The 25,591-nt window shown below is 40.5% G+C and overlaps 2 long non-coding RNA genes across 3 annotated transcripts; one reads left to right on the forward strand and one right to left on the reverse strand.

Moving 5' to 3' along the window:
• Nucleotides 1–24,793, forward strand: LOC114676374 (uncharacterized). 2 transcript variants are annotated; one of them, XR_013414560.1, is made up of 7 exons: nucleotides 1–112; nucleotides 346–421; nucleotides 5,709–5,882; nucleotides 8,208–8,321; nucleotides 21,765–21,903; nucleotides 23,359–23,509; nucleotides 24,663–24,793. It is a non-coding gene; the product is annotated as an uncharacterized LOC114676374 (long non-coding RNA). The 2 variants fall into 2 exon arrangements; XR_003727361.2 differs by lacking the exons at nucleotides 346–421; nucleotides 5,709–5,882; nucleotides 8,208–8,321 and having other exon boundaries at nucleotides 18–112.
• Nucleotides 16,604–24,810, reverse strand: LOC144339534 (uncharacterized). Its single transcript, XR_013414561.1, has 3 exons — nucleotides 24,742–24,810; nucleotides 20,382–20,422; nucleotides 16,604–19,775 (listed from the first exon to the last, which is right to left on the reverse strand). It is a non-coding gene; the product is annotated as an uncharacterized LOC144339534 (long non-coding RNA).
• Nucleotides 24,811–25,591: the final 781 nt, after the last annotated feature.

Genomic DNA, 25,591 nt, shown 5'->3' on the forward strand with positions numbered 1-25,591 from the left:
AAGACAATGAGTGTACTCTTAAATCACCCTGGGGTTTGCAATCTTTTTCACGTCTTACTCTCTCTGCAGAAGAAGACCTCCATTTTTCTCACCATCTGCGGCACCTCTCTAGGTGAGCTATAGAATGTGCTGTGCCTTAAAAAAAAGTCTCATTGTCTGAGCCTCTCATACTTGTCTTTCAGCATGCTGATTTGCTCTGGCTACACTTCTGGAAACTGGCAGCCTTAGGGAGGATTTTGTGACCAGTATTATGATTTTGTTGTGAGCTTGCCAGTCCTCTTCTGATTCCGGTTGAGTCAGTCTTGTTGGGTCTTGATGCTTATTCTCTTTTTGTTTACTCCACAGGAGATTTCATCACAGTGCCTCCGGGAATGGACTACATACAATTTTCTGTATAGATGATGGGACTCGATCTTAAAATGTATTCCAAGTATTGGGCAATCCCTCTTCAACCTCCTTCCAAAATAGTACTTTTTAAAAATTATTATTATACTTTAAGTTCTGGGATACATGTGCAGAAAGTGCAGGTTTGTTACATAGGTATACATGTGCTATGGTGGTTTGTTGCACCCTTCAACCCATCATCTAGATTAGGTATTTCTCCTAATGCTGTCCCTCCCCTAGCCTCCCACCCCCTGACAGGCCCCAGTGTGTGATGTTCCCCTCCCTGTGTCCACATGTTCTCATTGTCCCACTCCCACTTATGAGTAAGAACATGCAGTGTTTGGTTTTCTGTTCTTGTGTTAGTTTGCTGAGAATGATGGTTTCCAGCTTCATCCATGTCCCTGCAAAGGATACGAACTCATCCTTTTTTATGGCTGCATAGTATTCCATGGTATATATGTGCCACATTTTCTCTATCCAGTCTGTCATTGATGGGCATTTGGGTTGGTTCCAAGTCTTTGCTATTGTGAAGAGTGCTGCAATAAACATACGTGTTCATGCGTCTTTATAGTAGAATGATTTATAATCCTTTGGGTATATACCCAGTAATGGGATTGCTGGGTCAAATGGTATTTCTGGTTCTAGATCCTTAAGAAATTGCCATACTGTCTTCCATAATGGTTGAACTAATTTACACTCCCACAAACAGCGTAAAAGCATTCCTATTTCTCTACATCCTCTCCAGCATCTGTTGTTTCCTGACTTTCTAATGATTGTCATTCTAACTGGCATGAGATGGTATCTCATTGTGGTTTTGATTTGCATTTCCCTAATGACCAGTGATGATGGACTTTTTTTCATACAGTTGTTGGCCACATAAAGGTCTTCTTTTGAGAAGTGTCTGTTCGTATCCTTCACCCATTTTTTGATGGGGTTGTTTTCTTCTTCTAAATTTAAGTTCCTTGTAGATTCTGGATATTAGCCCTTTGTCAGATGGATAGATTGCAAAATTTTTCTCCCATTCTGTAAGTTGCCTGTCCACTCTGATGATAGTTTCTTTTGCTGGGCAGAAGGTCCTTAGTTTAATTAGATCCCATTTGTCAATGTTGGCTTTTGTTGTTATTCCTTTTGGTGTTTTAGTCATGAAGACTTTGCCCATGCCTATGTCCTGAATGGTATTGCCTAGGTTTTCTTCTAGGGTTTTCAAGGTTTTAGGTCTTACATTTAAGCCTTTTATTGACCTTGAGTTAATTTTTGTATAAGGTGTAAAGAAGGGGTCCAGTTTCAGTTTTCTGCATACAGCTAGCCAATTTTCCCAATGCCATTTATTAAATAGGGAATCCTTCTCTATTGCTTTTGTCAGGTTTGTCAAAGATCAGATGGTTGTAGATGTGTGGCGTTATTTCTGAGGCCTCTGTTCTGTTTCATTGGTCTACATACCTGTTTTGGTACCAGTACCATGCTGTTTTGGTTACTGTAGCCTTGTAGTATAGTTTGAAGTCAAGTAGCACAATGCCTCCAGCTTTGTTCTTTTCACTCAGGATTGTTTTGGCTATATGGGCTCTTTTTTGTTTCCATATGAAATTTAAAGTAGTTTTTTCTAATTCTGTGAAGAAAGTCAAAGCTAGCTTGACGGGGATAGCATTGAATCTATAAATTACTTTGGGCAGTATGGCCATTTTCACGATATTGATTCTTTCTATCCATGAGCATGGAATGTTTTTCCATTTGTGTCCTCTCTTATTTCGTTGAGCAGTGGTTTGTAGTTCTCCTTGAAGAGGTCCTTCATATCCCTTGTAAGTTGTATTCCTAGGTATGTTATTCTCTTTGTAGCAATTATGAATGGGAGTTCACACATGATTTGGCTCTCAATAATAGACGTTGTCTATTATTGGTGTATAGGAATGCTTGTGATTTTTGCACATTGATTTTGTATCCTGAGACTCGGCTGAAGTTGCTTATCAGCTTAAGGAGTTTTTGGGCTGAGATGATGGGATTTTCTAAATATACGATCATGTCTTCTGCAAACAGAGACAATTTGACTTCCTCTCTTCCTATTTTAATACCTTTATTTGTTTCTCTTGCCTGATTGTCCTGGCCAGAACTTCCAATACTATGTTGAATAGGAGTGGTGACAGAGGGCATCTTTGTTTTGTGCCAGTTTTCAAAGGGAATGCTTCCAGCTTTTGCCCATCCAGTATGATATCAGCTGTGGGTTTGTCATTAATAGCTCTTATTATTTTGAGATATGTTCCATCAATATCTAGTTTTATGGAGAGTTTTTAGCATGAAGGGCTGTTGAATTTTATCAAAGGCCTTTTCTACATCTATTGAGATAATCATGTGGTTTTTGTCATTGGTTCTGTTTATGTGATGGATTAAGTTCATTGATTTGTGTATGTTGAACCAGCCTTGCATCCCAGGGATGAAGCTGACTTGATCATGGTGGATAATCGTCTTGATGTGCTGCTGGATTTGGTTTGCCAGTATTTTATTGAGGATTGTTGCATTGATGTTCATCAGGGATACTGGCCTGAAAGTTTCTTTTTTTTGTTGTGTCTCTTCCCATTTTTGGTGTCAGAATGATGCTGGCCTCATAAAATGAGTTAGGGAGGAGTCCCTCTTTTTCAATTGATTGGAAAATTTCAGAAGGAATGGTACCAGTTCCTCTTTGTACATCCGGTAGAATTCAGCTGTCAATCCGTCTGGTCCTGGATTTTTTTTTTTTTTTTTTGGTTGGTAGGCTATTAATTGCTGCCTCAGTTTCAGAACTTGTTATTGGTATATTCAGGAATTCAACTTCTTCCTGGCTTAGTCTTGGGAGGTGTATGTGTCCAATAATTTATCAGTTTCTTCTAGATTGTCTATTTGCATAGAGGTGTTTATAGTATTCTCTGACGGTAGTTTGTATTTCTGTGGCATCAGTGGTGATATCCCCTTTTTCATTTTTATTGTGTCTATTTGATTCTTCTCTCTTTTCTTCTTTAATAGTCTGGCTAGTGGTCTATCTATTTTGTTGACGTTTTCAAAAAACCTGCCCCTGGATTCATTGATTTTTTTCAGGGTTTTTCATGTCTCTATCTCCTGTTCTGCCCTGATCTTAGTTATTGCTTGTCTTTTGGTAGCTTTTGAATTTTTTGTTTTTGCTTCTCTACTTCTTTTAATTGTGATGTTAGGGTGTTGATTTTAGATCTTTTCCACTTAGTCCTGTGGGCAATTAGTGCTATAAATTTCCCTCTAAACCGTGCTTTAGCTGTGTCCCAGAGATTCTGGTACATTGTGTTTGTTCTCATTGGTTCCAAAGAACTTATTTATTTTTGCCTAATTTTGTTATTTACCCAATAGTCATGCAGGACCAGGTTGTTCAGTTTCCATGTAGTTGTGCAGTTTTGAGTGAGTTTCTTAATCCTGAGTTCTAATTTTATTGCACTGTAGTCTGAGAGACTGTTTGTTATGATTTTCGTTCTTTTGCATTTGCTGAGGAGTGGTATACTTCCAATTATGTGGTCAATTTTAGACTAAGTGTGATGTGCTGAGAAGAATTTGTATTCTATTGATTTGGGGTGGAGAGTTCTGTAGATGTGTATCAGGTTCACTTGGTCCAGAGCTGAGTTCAAGTCCTAAATATCATTGTTAATTTTCTGTCTCATTGATCTAATATTGACAGTGGGGTGTTAAAGTCTCCCACTGATACTGTGTGGGAGTCTAATTCTCTTTGTAGGTCTCTAAGAACTTGCTTTATGAATATGGGTGCTCCTGTATTGGGTGCATATATATTTAGGATAGTTAGCTCTTCTTGCATTGATCCTTTTCCCATTATGTAATGGTTTTCTTTGTCTTTTTTTTTATCTTTGTTGGTTTAAAGTCTGTTTTATCACAGACTAGGATTGCAACCCCTGCTTTTTTTTTTTTTGCTTTCCATTTGCTTGGTAAACATTCCTCCATCCATTTATTTTGAGCCTATATGTGTCTTTGCATGTGAGATGGGTCTCCTGAATGCAGCACACTGATGGGTCTTGATTCTTTATTCAATATGCCAGTCTGTGTCTTTTAACTGGGATATTTAGCCCATTTACATTTAAGGTTAATATTGCTATGTTTAAATTTGATCTTGTCATTATGATGTTAGCTGGTTATTTTCCCCATTAGTTGATGCAATTTCTTCATAGCGTTGATGGTCTTTACCATTTGGCATGTTTTTACAGTGGCTGGTACCGGTTGTTCCTTTCCATGTTTAGTGCTTCATTCAGGAGCTCTTGTAAGGCAGGTCTGGTGGTGACAAAATTTCCAGCATTTGCTTCTCTGTAAAGGATTTTATTTCTCCTTCACGTATGAAGCTTAGTTTGGCTGGATATGAAATTCTGGGTTGAAAATTCTTTTATGAATGTTGAATATTGGTCCCCACTCTCTTCTGCCTTGTAGGGTTTCTGCAGAGAGATCTGCTGTTAGTCTGATGGGCTTCCCTTTGAGGGTAACCCAACTTTCTGACTGCCCTTAACATATTTCTTGTCATTTCAACCTGGTGAATCTGACAATTATGTGTTTTGGGGTTGCTCTTCTCGAGGAGTATCTTTGTGGTGTTCTTTGTATTTCCTGAATTTGAATGTTGTCCTGTCATGCTAGGTTGGGGAAGTTCTCCTGAATAATATCCTGAAGAGTGTTTTCCCACTTGTTTCTATTCTTCCTGTCACTTTCAGGTACACAAATCAAATGTAGGTTTGGCCTTTTCACATAGTCCCATATTTCTTGGAGGCTTTGTTTGTTCTTTTTCATTCTTTTTTCTCTAATCTTGTCTTCATGCTTTATTTCATTAAGTTGATCTTCAATCTCTGATATGCTTTCTTCCACTTGATCGATTCTGCTATTGGTACTTGTGTATGCTTCATGGAGTTCTCATGCTGTGTTTTTCAGCTCCATCAGGTCATTTATGTTCTTCTCTAAACTGGTTATTCTACTTAGCAATTCCTCTAACCTTTTCCCAAGGTTTTTAGCTTCCCTGCATTGGGTTAGAACATGCTCCTTTAGCTCAGAGGAGTTTGTTATTATCCACCTTCTGAAGCCTACTTTGGTTAGTTTGTCAAACTTATTCTCCGTCCAGTTTTGTTCCCTTGCTAGTGAGGAGGTGTGATCCTTTGGAGGAGAAGAGCCATTCTGGTTTTTGGAATTTTCAGCCTTTTTGCGCTGGTTTTTCCTTATCTTCATGAATTTACCTACCTTTGGTCTTTGATGTTGGTAACCTTTGGATGGGGTTTTTGTGTGGACGTCTTTTTTGTTGATGTTGATGTTATTCCTTTCTGTTTGTTAATTTTCCTTCTAACATTCAGGCCCCTCTGCTGCGGATCTGCTGGAGTTTGCTGGAGATCCACTCCAGACCCTGTTTGCCTGGGTATCACCAGCAGAAGCTGCAGAACAGCAAAGATTGCTGCCTGTTTCTACTTCTGGAAGCTTTGTCCCAGAGTGGCACCCACCAGATGCCAGCCAGAGTTCTCCTGTACGAGGTGTCTGTCGACTCCTGCTGGGAGGTGTCTCCAAGTTAGGAAGCACGGGGGTCAGGGACCCACTTGAGGAGGCAGTCTGTCCCCTAGCAGAGCTTGAGCACTATGCTTGGAGATCCACTGCTCTCTTCAGAGCCAGCAGGCAGGAACATTTAAGTCTGCTGAAGCTGCACCTAGAGCTGCCTCTTCCCCCAGGTGCTCTGTGCCAGGGAGATGGGAGTTTTATCTATAAGTGCCTGACTGGAGCGCCTGCCTTTCTTTCAGGGATGCCCTTCCCAGAGAGGAGGAATCTAGAGAGGCAGTCTGGCTACAGCAGCTTTGCCACGCTGCAGTGGGCTCTGTCCAGTACGAATTTCCCAGTGGCTTTGTTTGCACTGTGAGGGGAAAACTGCCTACTCAAGCCTCAGTAATGGCAGGCGTATCTCCCCCCATCAAGCTCCAACATGCCAGGTTGACTTCAGACTGCTGTGCTGGCAGTGAGAATTTCAAGCCGGTGGATCTTAGCTGGCTAGGCTCCATGGGGGTGGGATCTGCTGAACTAGACCACTTGGCTCCTTGGCTTCCAACACCTTTCCAGGGGAGTGAACAGTTTTGTTTCGCTGGCATTGCAGGCACCACTGGGTTATGAAAACTATTCTTGCAGCCAGCTTGGTGTCTGCCCAAACGGCCACCCAGGTTTGTGCTTGAAACCCAGGGCCGTGGTGGTGTAGGCACCAAAGGAATCTCCTGGTCTGTGGGTTGTGAAGACCATGGGAAAAACATAGTATCTGGGCCGGAGTGCACTGTTCCTCACAGCACAGTCCCTCGTGGTTTCCCTTGTCTAGGGGAGGGAGTTCCCCAACCCCTTGCACTTCCCAAGTAAGGTGACACCCCACCCTGTTTTGGCTCGCCCCCCCGTGGGCTGCACCCACCGTCTAACCAGTCCCAATGAGATGAGCTGGGCACCTCAGTTGGAAATGCAGAAATCACCAGCCTTCTGTGTTGATCTCCCTGGGAACTGCAGACCTGAGCTGTTCCTATTAGGCCATCTTGCCAGCCCAGTAATCCAAAATAGTACTTATATATACATATGTATTTTTTTAACCTGCTTTCAATGGCAGGTTTTACCTCCCCTGCATATAAAAGAAGTTTGTGCTGGATCTTCTGGCCCTGAATTAAGAGTGACGTGATTGGAGAGGTAGTGAGTGCCTTTCTTGGGAAGTTTGTTTCCCATCCTTTGGGTGAGTTGGTTCCATCATGAAGATGGTAGTCTTGTAACCAATTTGAGAAGGAACCATTCCGGTTTAACAGCTGGACTCAAACAGTACGGATTTGGTGACGTGACTGCCATTGGCTAGCCCTTGGGTTAGATTCTCCAATCTAGGTCTCCATGAGAGCTGGAATCTTTTACCACTTGAGGGTCTGCAGTATAATAAAGAATAACTCTTCCAGCCAGCAGATCAGATCTCCAGAGATAGGGGTTTTCCTATACTCAGAGGAACAGAACAGGGAGGCCTTTTATCATTAATCAACATCAAGTGTATTGTGGGAAGTCCCAGTCAGTGTTTCGGGGCCTACAAATACCAAGTCTGGGCGAATTCCAAGCCCCAAGGGATCCTGGAGCAAGGTTGCTTCAGTCCATTTGAAATCTTTTCCAAGAACATGAAGAACGTCTTCAGGTGAGCCTAGTCCCCCTTTCTTGAGTTGCAGTTGTGAAGATTGATATCTTGGTCTTGGCTCATGCTCCCATTTTTCTTTTCTGCTGTTACTATTCCTCTAGGAGAGATTCAAGTTTTCTTATCTGGTTTTGGAAACAATGAGTTCAGGCTATCTCTGCATTTTAGTTCAAAAATATAGTATCTGAGAATGAATTTACAGAATGAAATTCCTAGCATGTGTCAACAGTGAGATGCCCTTTTCTCAGTTCTAAATTTTGTGACTCTGTGATGGCTCCCTATTTCACTCAGGGTAAAAGCTAAAGTCCTTACAGGGACTTCAAGACTCAAAACTCCTGACCTTGTGCATTCTGACCTCATCTATGGATTCCCGCCCCTGCACCCCCGCTTATCCTTGCTGTTTCTTGAGCATACCAGGGATGTGCCTGCCTCAGAGCCTTTGCTTTAGCAGTTCCCTCTGCCCCCAGATATCCACATGGCCCACTCCTTTATCTCTAACAGCTCACGTTTCAGTGAGGCCTTCCCTGACTCTGTTTAACACTGCAACCTGCCTTTCCAGTCCTCCCAGCACTCCTGACTGCCCTACTGTGGTGTGCTTATTATTTTCCAAAGTACTTAGAAATATTATGTTACCTAATTATTTTCACGCCATTGTTTTTCTCCCATATGCCAGAATGGAAACTCCATAAGAGAAGCAATTTTTGTCTGCTGTGTTCACTGATAAATCCCACATGCCTAGAACAGTGTCATTGTGCAGGGTACACAGAAGGGTCTCAACAAATATATGGTAAGTCTTCCGTTCACATCATTGATAGGTTCTTAGGAAATGACTTGAGATAATTTTATCATAGGCCAATTGGTAAACAAGAATTAAGTTTCTACAGCATATTTCTGGTCACAAAAACATCACCAAACTTCTAAATAAAGACCAAGACACCTCTGATATTAAACATTGAAATAAATGTGAGTTATACATACATTTAGGAAAGATTCATAAAAACAAGTAAGATAATGATTTACCCACTTATTCCAGTTGAGGGTCTTGGGTGGCCAGAGCCCATCCTGGCAGCTCAGAGCAAATGACAGAAACCCACTCTGGACAGGTTGCCCTCCCATTGTGGGGCACACTCACACACCCACACTCACACACCCACACTGGGAGTGTAGATATGCCACTTAACCTAACATGTACAGGTTTGGGATGTGGGAGGAAACTGGAGGGCCCGGAGAAAACCTACACAGAAACGAGAATGTGTAGACCCGACACAGTGGCCCTGGCTGGGATGTGATATTTTCTTATTGACATCCTAACTAAATGACATCGAACTAAATGACATTCGAGGATTTGGTGTGTGCATGTATGTATGTGTATATAAATACACAGATATGTGTGTATATTTATGTGTATGTATATTGACATGTATGTAAATATACACAAATGTAGATAATATCTCTACATATATGTAACTATACACATATGTAAATATATGTGGATATATGTGTGTATAAATATAAACATATTTAAAATAATTCAGTTTCTTCAAGCTAGGTCTTTTACCTTAAAGCAGCCTCTTCGGTGGTAGGAAAATTCAGAACCCTGGAGATTTATAAGGACAGAGTTCTGTGGTTCATATTGGGGCTAGCCTGGTTAAAAAAGAGAAAAGAAAAATAAAAACCTTCTGCATTTGTTAAGAGGATAATGTGTCAAGAACACATAGTAAATACTGTTCTTAATAAGGGAATTGGCATTAGGGGCACCCACTGAAGACCCAGTCCACTTTAGGGATAGTGTGGATTATGGTAATTCATCTATGGAGTGTGTATTGGCATATAAGCAACAGAAAACTCAACTCACACTAGTCTTTAGAAATAAAAAGATTTAACCACTGGCCCATTTCATCTGTAGGTATCTACCCAAGAGAAATAAAAACACATGTCCACAAAAGACTTATACAAGAATCTTCATAGCAGTTTTCTTCATAGAACACAAAAACTGGAAACATCCCAGGTATCTATCAGTAGAAGAACAGCTGAACTGTAGTCTCTTCATAAATGGAATACTTCTCAGCAACAAAAAGAAATAAGCTACATGTAACAATATGAACGAATCCAAAAACTATTATGCTAAGAGAAACCTTACACAAAAAATACATACTATGTGATTCCACACATATGAAATTTAAAAATGGACAAAACTATGTGGAAAAATATTGGAAAAGTAGTTGCCTCTAGAGGTTTCGGATGGGGGATGATCAAGAAGAAACATTCCAAGGTGACGGTAATGTTCTATATCTTTGTAGGGGTTTGGGTTACATAGATGTATACATTTGTCAAAACGTAGAAACTTGTCGGCCCGGTGTAGTGGCTCACACCTGTAATCCTAGCACTTTGAGAGGCCAAGGTAGGAGGATTGCTTGAGCCCAGGAGTTCAAGACCAGTTTAGGCACTAGACCCTGTCTCTTCAAAAAAATTTTAAAGAATTAGCCAAGCATGATGGTGTACACCTGTAGTCCCAGCTACTTGGGAGGCTGAGGCAGGAGGATCACTTGAGCCTGGGAGGCTGATGATGCAGTGAGCTGTGATCTTGCCACTGCACTCCAGCCTGGGCAACAGAGAGAGACACTGTCTCAAAAACAAAAACAAAAATGTTAGCAAATTGCAACTAAGTTTTGTGCATTTCATGGCATACAAATTTTACTTCAAAAGATAAAATTATAAATAAATATTGATCTCCACTTAATAACATGGATGCTAAAGTATTTAGTTAGTGATGTGGATGCTGTAGTATTCTTGTCAGACACACCATCTGAAGCACAATAGCATATAGCATATAATTTTTTTCTTGAATTATTAGTCTTTATTTTGCCTTCATTTTTAAAAAAATTTATTTTTTATTATACTTTAAGTTCTAGGATACATGTGCACAACATGCAGATTTATTACATATGTATACATGTGCCATGTTGGTGTGCTGCACCCATTAACTCATCATTTACACTAGGTATATCTCCTAATAATATAGCATAATAATTTTCAAATGCATCCATGCTGTTACATGGAGCTCATTCCTTTTTATTGCTGAGAAGGATTCCATTTTATATACGGTAAACTGCATGCAATTTACTTTGAAATGTATCAAAAATAAGTTGAATTGATGGACTGAGAGAAGGATGGATATATGGATAGATATATGATCATGAAAGTATGGCAAAATATAAAAGATAGCCTTTAAGTATTCACTGAAAACGTCTTTAGACTGCTGTATGTTGAAACGATTCATGATATAATATTGAAAAAAAGATGAAGTGAAATTACTTGCTCTTGTAACCAAGAAGCTGAGAGGATAGCCAGGCTGCTGGCAGGAATTCAAACCAGACCTTTTCAGAGAGCTATAGGTGCCCCAGCAAGCCCCAATTTCTCCCAACAATATGAACAAGCTCACCACTGCACCGGCCTGAAGAACCATCAGGACTAATTTCATCATATCCCGTATATCATTCTCTGTCAGAGACACCATATGAAGCTCACTAACCACAGAATAGCTATTATCATCTGGGTCCTGCCCACCCCTCCCCTACAAGTAAACTCTTCTGTGCCCCTGGAACTCATGGTGTGTTCTCAGCAAAGCCCCCACATCTTCCACCTCTTCTCTGAATGTCCTTTCACCTTCTTGCTCCAACTGAAAACTGATTCTCCCTTAAGGATGCTGCTTCCCGGACAACCCTCTCGAATGTGGCTGCTTTTTTCACAGCTGCTGGACCTGGAGGGTACAGGTATCCTCCTTGCTTGTTGCCTCTTCCTGGTCATTCTTCTCTCCCCAAGCTTTGCAGCTCATGCCATCACACCAGACCATTTTCCCCCAAGAGGAGTAACCTAGACAACTAGTTAATATCTTCCTCTCTTGCCAACATGCATTCCCTGCTTGTCACTGTTAGCTGAAGACCGTGAGTCCAGTTTGACTGAGAAAATATTTACTCACCTATGTTTTTGCTCTGTGCTATTACTTCTGTCCTGTTACTATGGATAAACCATTCCTGTTCTTTTCTAGGATGGATTTTTCCACTTTGTACTGAATTCCACCTACTCTCATCATTCACAAACATTGCTCAAGAAAATTGCTCCCTGTCTATTGCTCCCTCTCCCCACACTTGGCTCTCTCTATTCCCCTTTGCGTTATTTTCCTATATTACATTTACCACCACCCACACATGGCTCTCTCTATCCCCCTTTGCGTTATTTTCCTATATTACATTTACCACCACCTTGTACGTTATTTATTTACTACCAACTTTTCCACAAGGGGCATTTACCTGGAGTTAACCTGGGATTTCAGGAGGTCTTTGGCTAGGAAAATAATTGTATCATTGTTTTGACTATCTTCTAACTGAAATTGAGCATTTCCTTTAATTATGAGTAGAGATGGAAAACTCCATGACTTAGCAGTGCCTGTGACCTGTTATCAACAAGAAGTCGCAGATGTGTTTCCTATCACATTACAATTGTTGACAATACCTTGAAATATAAATTGTGCTGATTGCTTTGAAATTGTGGTAGTCGTTAGGCACATGCAGGTAGATGGCGTGTGACTGCAGCCTTCCTTTTTAGAGATCCTCATGAGGTGCAGCTGGCAGATTAGAGCGCAGCTCTATGCCTGGTTGTCATTCAGTCACCAAATTGTGTTGGTGTTAGTGACCCAGACACCTCATTGCTTTTTAGTATTTCCTACTTACAATGTTTATCAATACATTGAAGGAATGAGTTGTGTCTATTGTTTGTTTAAACTGAAGTAAGAATGGGCAGTTCAAATGAGAATTCTTAATTCTCCATAAGGGCACATGGCATTTTACAACAAGGATAGTGTGCAGGCTAAGAATAAACATTCAAATATATTTGATGGTTGAAATAATTACTGAAGTATGCTCTTTAACATTGCTAACAGACTGCACAGTCACACAGGTCAAGCACAGTGTGGCAAGTTACTGAATTTGAATATAATTTGTTTTCTTTGAATTCTACATATTTTATTTTACGCATTTGAAAATATTGTTTTAAGAAAGGATCTATAGACTGTATGAAACTGCCATGGAGTTTGGGATGTGGGAGGAAACTGGGATGTGGGAGTCCATGGCACAAGAAGAGGTTAAAATCCCGTACTAGAACGCAAGCTCCAAGACTTTTTCTCTTATGTTCTTGGAAATTGCTGATCTCTTCTGCTCAAGAGTCTACCACATGGTGAAATTTGATTAATTTCAAGAATAACCTAAGGCCAGATAGGACTCGGTTATTTACATCCTCTCCTCACCCTAGCAGTCAGCTCCTCACTTTCCCTGAGAGCCACCTTTCCTTTACTCACCATAGGTGGCATATTCATTAAAGGAATTGCATCCCTTTGAATGACTGAAGATAACATTCCTGAAAATCCTGCCAGCAGGTAAGGGATTCTAGACACAATGCCAGACCTTCAATACGTCCCTGTTAGGAGGCAACAGCATTAAAAAGCCAAAACCTCAAACTGAAACATTCTAACAAGAAACAAACCTGACAATAACAACTCATACTTTGGAGACTTGCATGTAGTTTTTATACCCCCCATGAAAGAAACATCACATTGTATTCTGAATTGACATTTTTGCCGTTTGAAAAACACTGAGACAAACTACGTTCTCAGAACAAATCTCAAGACTTCCGAAATGATGAATTTTTCTCTACTGAAAAGTCCTCCCTTCTGGCACCAGAGGAAGGCTCTTAGGGCGCCCCTTGCTCTTCTATTTGGATTTTAAAAATGTGACTTCTTCCTCTGTTGAGAGAAAAAGTCATAGAAAAAACAGTTTTAAACACTGTGGTTCATTTCAAGAATTACAACCAAAATGCATGCATTAATATGCTACAGCAAGACTTAAGTGGTGACTACACCACTACTCCAGTTATGTGTAGGCTTTCCAATGTACAATGTCATCTTCCCAACCACAATAAGCAGTTCCAAACAGATCAAAAGGACCCAGTAATGGCAGTACTTTCTTTTTCTTTTTCTTTTTTCTTTTTTTTTTTTTTTTTGAGACAGTTTCACTCTGTTGTCCAGGCTGGAGTGCAGTGGTATGATCTTGGTTCACTGCGGCAACCTCTGCCTCCCAGGTTCAAGCAATTCTCCTGCCTCAGCCTCCCGAGTAGCTTACAGGTACTTGCCACCACGCCTGGCTAATTTTTGTATTTTTAGTAGAGATGGGGTTTCTCCATGTTGGCCAGGCTGGTCTTGAACTCCTGACTTCAAGTGATCTGCTCGCTTTGGCCTCCCAAAGTGCTGGGATTACAGGCACGAGCCACTATGCCCAGCTGGCAGTACCTAGTTTCTTATGATGGGAAAAAATGATGGGAAAGGAGCTTTTCTAAAGAAAATCACATTAAACCTGATAAATATCTGATTAATAGTGTCCTGATATCTGATTAATAAACTCCCTAGGGTCTATTTTTAAAAATACCTATATTTTCTTATAAACATTTCAAGAACAGAGAACTAACATCTACTGATTTTGTATTACTTCCAGGTGGAGGGCTTGTTGCCTGACAAATATCCCATTTGAATTTTCCCAACAACCCAATGAAGGGTTGCAACATTAGGGAGGGTCAAGCTTAGAGGGGTTAGGTGATCTCCCCAAAATTTCCATCATAACACGTAGCTCGTGAGCTCATGGAATTTCCCCAAATTTAGCATTTCATACCATCTTTGTGGTTCTATTATTTGCTCAATATTATTCTTTAAATTGACTGGCTTAAAAGATGAAATAAATTTATTCAAAAAGCTAACTTTGCATTGTTGCTGGTAATGAAGAAATAATATCACTTGCCATAGGTTGAAGGTGATTGGAAAAATAAATACAATGAAAAGAGGAACGTGTCAGCACATTGCAGCCAAATGTGGTTGTCAGTAAACATCCAGGGCCCAAGTCTGACTCTCTGCTTAAACTGGAAGCTTGCAAGGATTGGAGGTATAATAAAGCCATAATTAGTAGCAAAAAGAGAGGTTGTCCTTGGATAGTCAGAAGGAATGAGAGAGAAGTGAAAAGAAAAGAACTCCCCGACCATGTAATTCAATGTTATTTAATTCCATGACCCAGAACCATCTAAAATCATCTCCTGAACCACTGGCGGTACTTGTCTCATGCTTGGGAAAACATGATACAACATACTCTATTGTAGATAGCTTTGACAGATGTTGTTGGCAGATTCCTTTGGCCCATGCAGGATGCCATCTGAAATTTTTATACCATTCCTTTGCATGCAGCTGGCTTCTGAACTCAGCCTGAGGTCTTTCTATGGCCCATAGGATCCTGCATGGCTAGCATGCAGGAGGGCCAGGCCTGGAGTGCAGAGTTAAATCCCCAAGAATAGCCATCAAATCATGAATTGGTGGATAAATACCCCTGCTTCCTTATACTTTGTCTGGCCGAGTGTAAGGATTGTTCTATGCAGTCTCTCAAAGAGTCTTCTGCACAAATGAGCCCCCGATGCCCACAGCAGCAACCTGCTCATTCACATTTTCTACATTACTTTTCCTCATTTCCTAGTCTCATTCTCCGACTTCTTCATTGTCTTGCCTGGGATTTCCTCCCCAGATGAATTGCTTTCACCTAAATCCTTTCCTAAGGGTTTGCTTTTAGAGAATACAACCAAAGAGTGTATCTTCCGGCTTTGCATCTAAAAATGAAAAAACAAAGAAAGAAAGAAATAACATAAAACAAAGCTATCTACTTGCTATTGTTTCCTGATAATCACGTCCAATCCTGTACTACTCTTATTCTTAAAACGGTGAGGCAAATCCAGATGTAGAAGCAGCCAGGGAGAAGGACTAACCTCTTAGAAACTTTCCAATAATGAAGACTTTGTAGCCTCTTAGTGCAAGCCCCCATAGTCATCTTTGATGATTCAACCTTTCTTCTCATTGTGGAAAATCGAAAATTGATGTTTAATATGGCCTAGTAACCACAGTGGATATGCTGAGATCTTCTTTTCATTCTGGTCTTTAGACAGTTTAGGGGAGAGTTTGATTACATCCTATCTTTCTTATGGAGATTGAACTGGTTGTTGAGTGGATTTTCTGATGATAAATTTCAAAGAAACTCCTCTGTCAGGAAAGGGAGAATAACCGATTGTTCATTTTAACTAAAATGGAAGAGCTTTGCTGACAATGTGTAGACTTGACTTTAGAGTACAATATGAACAGAATTTCATACATACCTTTAGAATATTGTCTGCAGAAGTTATATAACAAATGTATTACTAGATCCACACATAAGACCACAAGCCATATGAACTCAATGAAGCTTATGACTCCCATTAAGCTCTTTGAAAAAGTATGTCAGCAGAAAAGGATAATGATATATGGAGTGCTCACTTACCCACAGCAAAACTTGATGAAATCGTAACATTTTGAGATGGCACCCCTTTTCCTTTTAAAGAAACAAAACAACACAAATATGCTTGAAACTCTCTTTTACTTCTTCCATTCCTATTCCCTTTGTTTCCCAGATGGACTTTGTTTTTCTCCTGGATTTTATTTTTGTCATTCTTAAGGATGTTTTAATACTTTTACTTACACAGATGGTATCACAGACTATAGTATTGCTTTGAATGTCTTTAAACTTTATAGAAGAGGATTATTCTGTTTACATCAGTCTGCAACTTGATTTTTTACTTGATATTATAGAGACTTATCCATGTTTATATGTAGCTAAATGCTCCCTCATCTTAACTGCTATAAAACATTCCACTATATGAACAAACCAAAATTTGTTTTTCCATTTTCCAGTCGATGAACATGTAGATTGTTTCCAGTGTTTTGTTATAACAAACAATGCCTCTACAAGATATTCTTGAACATGAAAATTTGTGCATGTATGCAGAAATTTATCATAAGGTACATGCCTAGAAGTAGAAATACTAGGTTATATACCATGTGCAGCTTCAACTTTATTAGAGACTGCCAAGTTGCTCTTTAAAGACCTATTTATAATCCATTAGCATATTTGAAATTTCTCTTTCTTCTACATTCTTGCCCACATTTGGTGTGGACAGACTAAAATTTTTTGCCAACCTGAGGGCTCTGAATAGTATTTTATCTTTGTTTCAATTTGCATTTTCCTAATTCCTAGTGATGAAAAGGGATTATTTATATGTCTTGGATGATAATTATTTGTGGGTTTTCATATACATTGCAAATATTTCCTCCTAGTCAGTGAGCTTCTCTGCATCTTATTTTTGGTGTCCTTGGATGACTGGAAGTTCTGAATTTTAGTGTAGTCAATTTAATCAGTCTCTTTATAATTAGTGCATTTTGTGTATTGTTTAGGAAATGCTTCCCTACCTCGAAGTCATTCATACATCCTTCTACATAATATCCTGAAAATGTTATAATTTTACCTACAGTTAGTTCTAAAATCCACCTGGAATTAGAATAGAGAATTTGTATTTAAATTTTTTCCTTATGGATACCCAAATGTCCCAACACTATTTATTGAAAAGATTGCCATTTCCCTACTGCTCTGTATGGCCACATTTATCATAAATCAAGTATGCATATGTCCAAGGGAATATCTCCAGATTCTCAAGTCTGTTTTGTTGATCTATCTATCTGTGTCCTAATTCCACAATGTTTTTATTACTCTAGCTGTATAATCTTATTATTTGCCAGTGCAAATATCTCCCTCCACATCCCACTTTCTTCTTGTTTGTGACTGCCCTGACTTTACGTAGCGGTTTCCTTTAGGATGAATGAACTTTAGGATGAGCTCGGTTTGTTCTACGAAAAGTTCTGTTAAAATGGTACTCAAAATTTTTGAATTTATAATTTGGGGATAATTTACATTTGTATGACATTGAGGCATCCTATCCATAAATATTTCTTCATTTATTTCAGTGTTCTTTTAAGCATTTCAACAGCAGTTTATCATTGCTTTTCTATGGGTGTCATGTTTCTCAAGTTCTGTCCAAAGAGAGGAGAAATAGACCCCACCTCTTAATGGCAAGTGGCAGGCTTCTGGCAAAGTATGCGGCTCCAGAAATACTTCTGTGGCTATTCTTGGAAAATACACTTTGCTACTGCCTATCCTCTGGCCACAGTAATTTATGTCCTTGTCATATGCAAAAGAAAACCCCTACCTTCTCCCCTACAGTCTGCAAAGCTCAGGCTCACAGTCTAAGATCTTGCCAGTAAGATCACGTTCACGTCCACCTGAAGCTCCTTAAGCTTGGTTCCTCAAAGAGAGCTTCTGGAGACAGTTCTTGTTTATCTTAAGATTTGTCACCTCAAGAAATAATTTGCAGCCGGGCGTGGGGGCTCACTCCTGTAATCCCGGCATTTTGGGAGGCTGAGATGGGTGGATCCCCTGAGGTCAGGAGTTCGAGACGAGTCTGGCCAATGTGGTGAAACCCTGTCTCTACTAAAAATTTTTTAAAAATTAGCTGGGCATGGTGGCGGGCGCCTGTAATCCCAGCTACTCGGGAGGCTGAGGCAGGAGAATGGCGTGAAACCGGCAGGCAGACCTTGCAGTGAGCCGAGATTGCGCCACTGCACTCCAGCTTGGGTGACAGAGCAAGACTCCATTTAAAAAAAAAATAAAAATTAGCTGGGTGTGATGGTGAGCACCTGTAATCCCAGCTACTTGGGAGCCTGAGGCAGGAGAATCACTTGGACCTGGGAGGCGCGGAGGTTGCAGTGAGCCGAGATCGTGCCATTGCACTCCAGCCTGGGGGACAAGAGTGAAACTCTGTCTCAAAAAAAAAAAAAAAAAAAAAAAAAAGAAGAAAAAAAAAAGGAACAATTTGCTTGTTCCCTAGAGATGCAACATGTAATGGTGAAACAAGCATAACTACCATCGAGCATCCTTTTCAAAAAAGGCGAAACAGGAGGCACTCAGGAATCTGTAACCATTTTGAAATCCAGCCGGGTTCCTGTTGCCAGTTCCTTGGTGAGGGTACAGTCCTACTGCCTGTATATAATTCACTGTGGCTCTGCGTTATGCCCTCCATATCCTCTTTCCTTCTCCATAAAAAGTGGCCCATTTTGCAGTTGAATAGTTTTCTCAGTCAGCTTCCTGCATGTAAAATGTTGATTAAAGCATCTTTTTTGTGTAAGCTGATATAATTATTTTAAAAACCTTGTGGATTTCTTATGAATTGATTTCTGATACACTCCATCAGACAAAAGCTACATCCACAAATCTTGCAAAGATTTTCCACCTTGGGCTTGCTATAAAGCTGCAGAAGGACTCCTTAAATTCTTAAGAGTTCTAGTGGTTAACAGAGAAAATCTATGAAGCACTTCTTGATGATCTTTATAGGTCCCTTCGTCTGAACTAAACAGTTCTTGAGGCACTGCCCTAGGTATTTCTGAGGTTTTAACAAATAATATTATGGGTATAATCTTTAATCTTTGCTCGGAAGCCCTCTCTTAATTTCAGAATATTAGAGAGGCTGGGATTAAATAAGAGTTTATTTTTGAACACTGCAAGTCCTGGTTCCTATATTTTCTCTAAATTTTACTTGAAGAGTAAATAATTCCTTTTATAAAAGGTCATCTTTTTCCTCTCGTATTTAGTATAGACAATGTGAAGAAGCCAAGAGGCACTTTTAGTATTCTGCCTGAAACTTCTTTAGCTAGATCATCTGATTAATTAGGTATGTCTTCGATTTTCTCAATTATTGTGGGAACAGTGTTGCTAAACTTTCTCCCACTACTAACAAGGATTTCCTTTCTCCCAGTTTCCAATAACATTTTCCTCACTTTTAATTAAGCCCTAATTAACAGCTTCATCAAGGGTTATGAGGCTTCCTCTAACAGCCTCTTTAAGATCCTTTAGACTTTCACTAACACTCTCCTTAGAGTTCTTTTCTGCCCACTACTTTGTCCCAAAGCCACTCTCACATGGTTTTTTTATTGCCACCACATCTTACTTTGACACAAAAAATATGATCCAATGCTATGGCTGTATACAAATTACTCCAGAAAACGGTGCCATAAATATTCATTTATTTCACTCATGAATCTGTAACACAGATAGGTCTTGGTAGAGGTAGCTTCTGTCTACTCCATTGGCCTTGGCTGGGGTTGCTTGAAGGCTGTGGGCTGGAACCACTTGATGGCTCACTCACTTCCATGTCTGCTGATTGATGCTGGCTATTCCTGAGACCTTAGCGAGGGTTGCTGAAGGAAAGATCTATGTGCGGTCTGTTCATGTGGCCTTGGCGTCTTTACAAAATGGTGGGTGAGTTCCAAGAGCCAATTTCCCAAAAAAGAGAGCATCAGAAAGAAGCCATATCACCTTCTATGACCTAGTTTCGGAAGTCCACAGCATTATTTATACCACATTCTACTTGTTGAGATAGTTGCAAGTCTTTCCCCAGGGGAAGGAAGACAGACTCCACCTGTTAATGGCAAGTGCAAGTTTCCAAAACATCATGTGGGACCGGAAATATTGGTATGGCCATTTTTGGAAAGACATTTGTTATAGTTACTATTGTATACAGTGTTGTCAGACAGGCTTCTCTAAAGGTGGCATTTGAATACCCATGAAAGTGAGGGAGTGAGTCACATTGTATTTGGGAAAGAATGGTGAAAACAAGTGCAAAGGCCCAGGGGCAGATTATAATGAATGTGTTTGAACTAGTGTGGCTGGAGTCAAGAAGGCAAGAGAGAGAATAGCAGTAGTGGTAAGTACAGAGAAATAGCCAGGGGCTTATTATCAAGGGTCTTGTAAGCCATTGTAAAGACTATAATTTTTATTCCAAGCCATGAGGGAGGGTGGTTAAGAGAAAAGAAATTTTATTGGACTTATATCTTAAAACGATCACTTACCGAGGCACAATGCCCAGGACTTTATAGTGTAGTTGCTATCACTGTGAAGATCAACCACACGGAGATAAATCAGAATGGAGTTTATTGCTACACACCCAGAGTACTCAATTATATTTGAGCCAAGGGATGAGTGATAAACCTTGGGCTCTTGTAAATGTCTTTCTAGAATCTGTATTTGGTTTAAAGTTGCGTTTGTACTTTTTAGGCATTCTTAATAGTGTTTAGCGCTGTCTCCAAGCAAGCATTCTCTGCTTTTGAAAAACCTTTTCTATGTATGGGGTGGCAATTGTACTGGATTGTTCCCTTTTAGCCCCCAGGCTCCACTCTCCCTCCATATCCTGCTGTCTGCCCCAGGAACTATTTCTATGTGTTAGTTCAATAGCCTCCTGGCCCTCTGGCTTTCAGGTAGGTGGCCGAAGGAAAGTTCCAGAAGATAAAAGGGAGAGAAGATAGTAAGATCAGGGTACTACTCATTCCCCAGGTTCCCTCTTTTCTCAACTATATCTTGACAGAAGGTCAAAGCAGCCTGTTCTATGTGACTCTTTTTTAAGTCCTGGTAGCCTCCGTGTCCCCTTCAGGCCTATGGGTGATGACAACTTCACTAGTGCCAGTACCCAGTTTATGCACTATCCCCTGTGGTTTCCTACACTCACACCACTGTAAACAGACTCTTCGCAAATAAAACCTCCTCCTCAAATTATCTTATTTTGTGTGTGCCATCTGCCCCTATTGGGACCCTGAGCTAGTACAGTGATACTGAATCTTTAAAAACTTAAACCAGGGTATTTATGCATTTAATTTTGGTCTGCTTTCTTTTTCTAGTTGTCCTCTTCCCCTCCCCTCCAGTCTTATGAACTGTGAGGGTGTAGGAATATGTATACAGAGCCATATACAGGATTTCAGGAGGTAACTTATCAGGGAGTACAACTCTCCAACCTGGGATATAAAATAAACAAATAGATGTACACCTAGAGGTGCCAATTTGGGCATTAAAATCCATGTGAAACTGGCACACAGATTTTCCTTATGTTAGTGGGAGAAGATTATCTGCTACCACCTTTACTCCCTATTTCCCCACAAAACCATTGAAAGTATATCATCACCTATCAACATTTCATAAAGAAATCTGAGCAGAGGGCTAAAAGAAGTGAACCTTACTTATATCTAATGACAAAACTCTAAAGATGTACGAAAGCTCTGGAACTGGGGTGGGGGCTGGGGAACAAGCTTACAGTCCAAAGCCTTGAAATAAACATTCTGAATCTCCTGCAATCCAGTTTAACATTAGCAGATTGCTCTCACCTGGTTCTTGGGCCTTTACATTTTTCTTTTGGTTTGCTAATTCCCCACCTACCACCTCCATCTTTCTTTTTCTCTTTTCAGAACAGGGCAGCATAGAGAAGATCTAATGGTCAAGTTTTTAAGCACCTGGCACATTTCTACTTTTTATAAAAAGAATATTATTGTACAGCTTTCCTCTTGCCTGAAAAACTCACTTGGACAAAGCCCAGCACTGGTCTCAGTAAGTCCTTACTCAACAATTATTGAAGGAAGGGCTACACTTTCCTAATAGAGGCCAATTTAACATCTGTCTTAAAATGGCATTTGGCTTGCAGGCTCTGAGGCAACCTCTTCTCATTCCCCAAGAAAAGACCTGTGAAGACTAATGAAAATGCAAAGACTTAAACAATAAAAAGTCTAATGGGACTAATTCCCTGGAAGGAGTTGGACCAAGAAAAATCTATGCAAAATTTCTCTCATGGCAACCTTAAGCTTGGTGATGCCTGAGCCAGCCAGGATAAAGGTGGGGATGGAGAGCTGCTGAGAGCGTATGCTAGTCTTACTGTAATAGTTAGGAGCACCATTCCCATACTCTGGCTATGTAACAAATTAGTCCAAAACCTAGTGGTTTCGAGCAATGGTAATCCTTTATTATCTCTCATAATTTTTGTAGATAAGGAATTCAAACAGGGCATAGTAACTTCAGCTTGTGTCTGCTCGCTAGTGTCTAGAGCCTCAGGGGAAAGACTCAAAAACTAGAGCCTGGAATCATCTAAAAGCCCATTTACTCACTTTTCTGGTGGTTGATGCTGGCTCTTGATTGGAAGCCTCATTGGGGCTGTCAGCCAGAACACACCTTGTAGGGCCTCTCTGTGTGGCCTGAGCTTCCTTACAACATGGTGGCTAGATTCTAAAAGGGAAGCGTTTGAAGACAGAGGAGAGCTGGGCTGAAATCTTATTGCCTTTTATAATCTGTCCTTGGAAGTCACACAGTGTCACTTCCTTCAAACTCTTGGTCAAGACAGTTAGCAGAGTCTACCCAGGTTCAAAGAGAGGAAACAGACTCCCTGCTGGATGAAGAGGTGTCACAATACTTTGTAAAATGTCATGTGGGATGAGATATATGTTTTGATGCCACCATCTTTGGAAAAGACAATATGCCAAGATAGGGGCTCTCAGGGTGAGCTGGCCCGGGTTGGAATTCTTGCTGTGCTACTTGCTAACCTTGGGTGAGTATGACCTTGGGCTAGTAAAGACTTGAACTCCCTGTACCTCAATTTCCTCATAGTATTGATGTGAAGATTCAGTGAGGTACATATCAAACAATTAGAATAGTACTTGGCACATGTTAACTGCCTAAAAAGTCAGGTTTTATTATATAATGTAGCTGGGGGATGCTCTGTTCTCACCACCCACTTCCATCTTTTCCTTTCTCTAGTGGGAACGAAGGGTCTTTTAGCATAATAATAAGTTAGATTACACTGTAAGAGATGACTGATACTGGAATAAAAGGGAAGGGATTATTAGTCTCGTACCTTTTCTCATCCAAAGAATCTGAAACCCTTCGCCTGGTCCTGGTCCCTTGGAGGAAACTGCTGACTACAGGGAAAATATGGTCTGCTGCAGATAAGGGCTCCCAAATTAGAGGATCTAGGTTAGAATTTGTGCTCTGTTACTAAGTCTCTGACAATAACAGTTTGCAGGATAGAAGATGAAGTTGAGAAGCTATGGAGAGGCGAGCAGAGGAAGAGAGGGGAAACAGAAAGAAGGAAGACCTCCTATAACATCTGTGAACCTGGCTGGATGCAGTGGCTCACGCCTGTAATCCAACACTTTGGGAGGCCAAGGTGGGTGAATCACCTGAGGTCAGGAGTTTGAGACCAGCCTGGCCAACATGGTGAAACTCCGTCTCTACTAAGAATACAAAAATCAGCCGGGTGTGGTGGCATGCACCTGTAATCCCAGCTACTCTGGGGGCTGAGGCAGGAGAATCAGCTTGAAGCCAGGAGGTGGAGGTTTCAGTGAGCCGAGATTGCGCCACTGCACTGCAGCCTGGGCGACAGAGCGAGACTCCATCTCAAAATAAAATAAAATAAATCTGTAACCTGATTTGGCCTGGCACAAAAGGCAACGTAGTAGGACTCTGTGTTCATTATAGCCTACTAATGAGAATTTTAAAAATAGATCTAATGGTTGTACTTGCCTGCTTTCTAAACATTATGGGCATAGGGAGGTTGCCTCTCTGCATGTCTGTCCAGAAAAAAACGCACCAAAATAGTAATACTGGCTTTCCTGGGTAAGATTAAAAGTGATTTTTATTTTTGTTTTTTTAAAAAAACTTTCCCAAATCTTCTATCATTTCATAATTCAAATAAATGTTAGGGAAAACAATGACCTCCTGATCCACAGCAGCTGTGCCTCCACATCAATAATGCTTCTGAATATCAATTACCAACATGCTCTTGCCAGCATTTCAATGGGAAGAAATGAACTGAACCAACCCCTGTAGCTTGCTTGCTTCCTTCAAGAGAAAGGAAAGTTGGCAGAATTGCTCGTGAACTGGAATCTGCAGAATCACTGTGATGGGGTGACTTGCAGAGTGGGGAAGAGGTCTGCTCATGGCCCAGATTAGAGTGACCCTACTGAAATGACTGCCTCAAAAACCCAAGGCCCACCATGTCCACCTATTGAAATTATCTAAAGAATTCAATGAGTTTCCCAGTGACCCAGCTCCCTGTGACTTGAACATGGTTTCTGCTATTTCAATTGAAAGTACCATAGCTCACAGAGCTGGAGGAGGGGTGCGTGAGAGATTGCAGAGCCCAGCCCAGCCACACCCCCACCCCTTCTCTCTGTTGCTAACTGCACACACAGAGGTCCTTAGGGAAGGGGAAATGCAATAAGAAAACACCTGTGAATTCCTTGCAGAACTCCCCCATGGCTACATTCCACCCTTTCCTCTCTTATAAAAGATTCCATTTGCTCCATTTCTGACCCCAGGGCATGGACAAATGGATGGTGGCCTGGTGTGGCTTCTCTGCTCTTGGCTGTGTTCCCCCGCACCAATTAATCACCATACCCCAGCGTGACAGGCCCGGCTCTTTGCTGCAGCTCATCCTCCGGCTGTTCCGGTGATTACTCTAAAGCCTTCCCCAGATGCAAGAATTTCTCAATGTTTTTTTCTTCCCTATTGCTCCATGTGCTGGCTACTGCACCGAAAGGGGCTGTGGTTCCCTCCCACAGAGCTAACTGGTCAGTAAGGAACCCTGAGGACCTAATTTGAGTTCAGGCCCTGTCACCCACTAGTTTTACCATCTTGGACATGTCAGTTGAGATTTGCCTAAGCTTCCTCATCTTTGGAGAGAGGATAATAGCAAGTACTTGGCCATCTTCAAGAAATAATTGTAATAATCTGATGAGGGATTTTAAATTATTTTTTTAAAATCTCTTCTCAGAATTGTGTTTTTAAATAAATAAAATATATAGGACTGCCAGCAAAACCAATTGTATTAAAACACAATTATCAAAGTATTAAATCAATTAATATAAAAATAAATTTCTATTAGTGCATTAAATAAGAAGATTTAGCAGTGGGTCTAAAAACCACAGTGTTTTCAAGCTGGTGATGAGTCTAAATGATACTTTGAGGTATCTACAACAGTAGTGATGTGATATGAAAGTATCTGATTTCATTTGGTGACAAAGTCAAAGTCACAGGTACTGCCAGGACTGTGACTTGTTACTTATGTTCATAATTTTAAAAAATGCTAAGTTTTAGTTAGAGTTCAGCGGGAAAAAAAAGTTCTCATCTAAGTTTAGTCTCCCTGAAATTGATTCACATATTCCTGTGAGTCCACGGACTCCAGGAATCAAGAAACTCTAATAAAAATGAGATAATGTATGTGAAAATGCTTTGTAAACTGTGTGGT

This window comes from Macaca mulatta, chromosome 2 (genome assembly GCF_049350105.2).
Source record: "Macaca mulatta isolate MMU2019108-1 chromosome 2, T2T-MMU8v2.0, whole genome shotgun sequence".
Lineage (NCBI taxonomy): Eukaryota > Metazoa > Chordata > Mammalia > Primates > Cercopithecidae > Macaca > Macaca mulatta.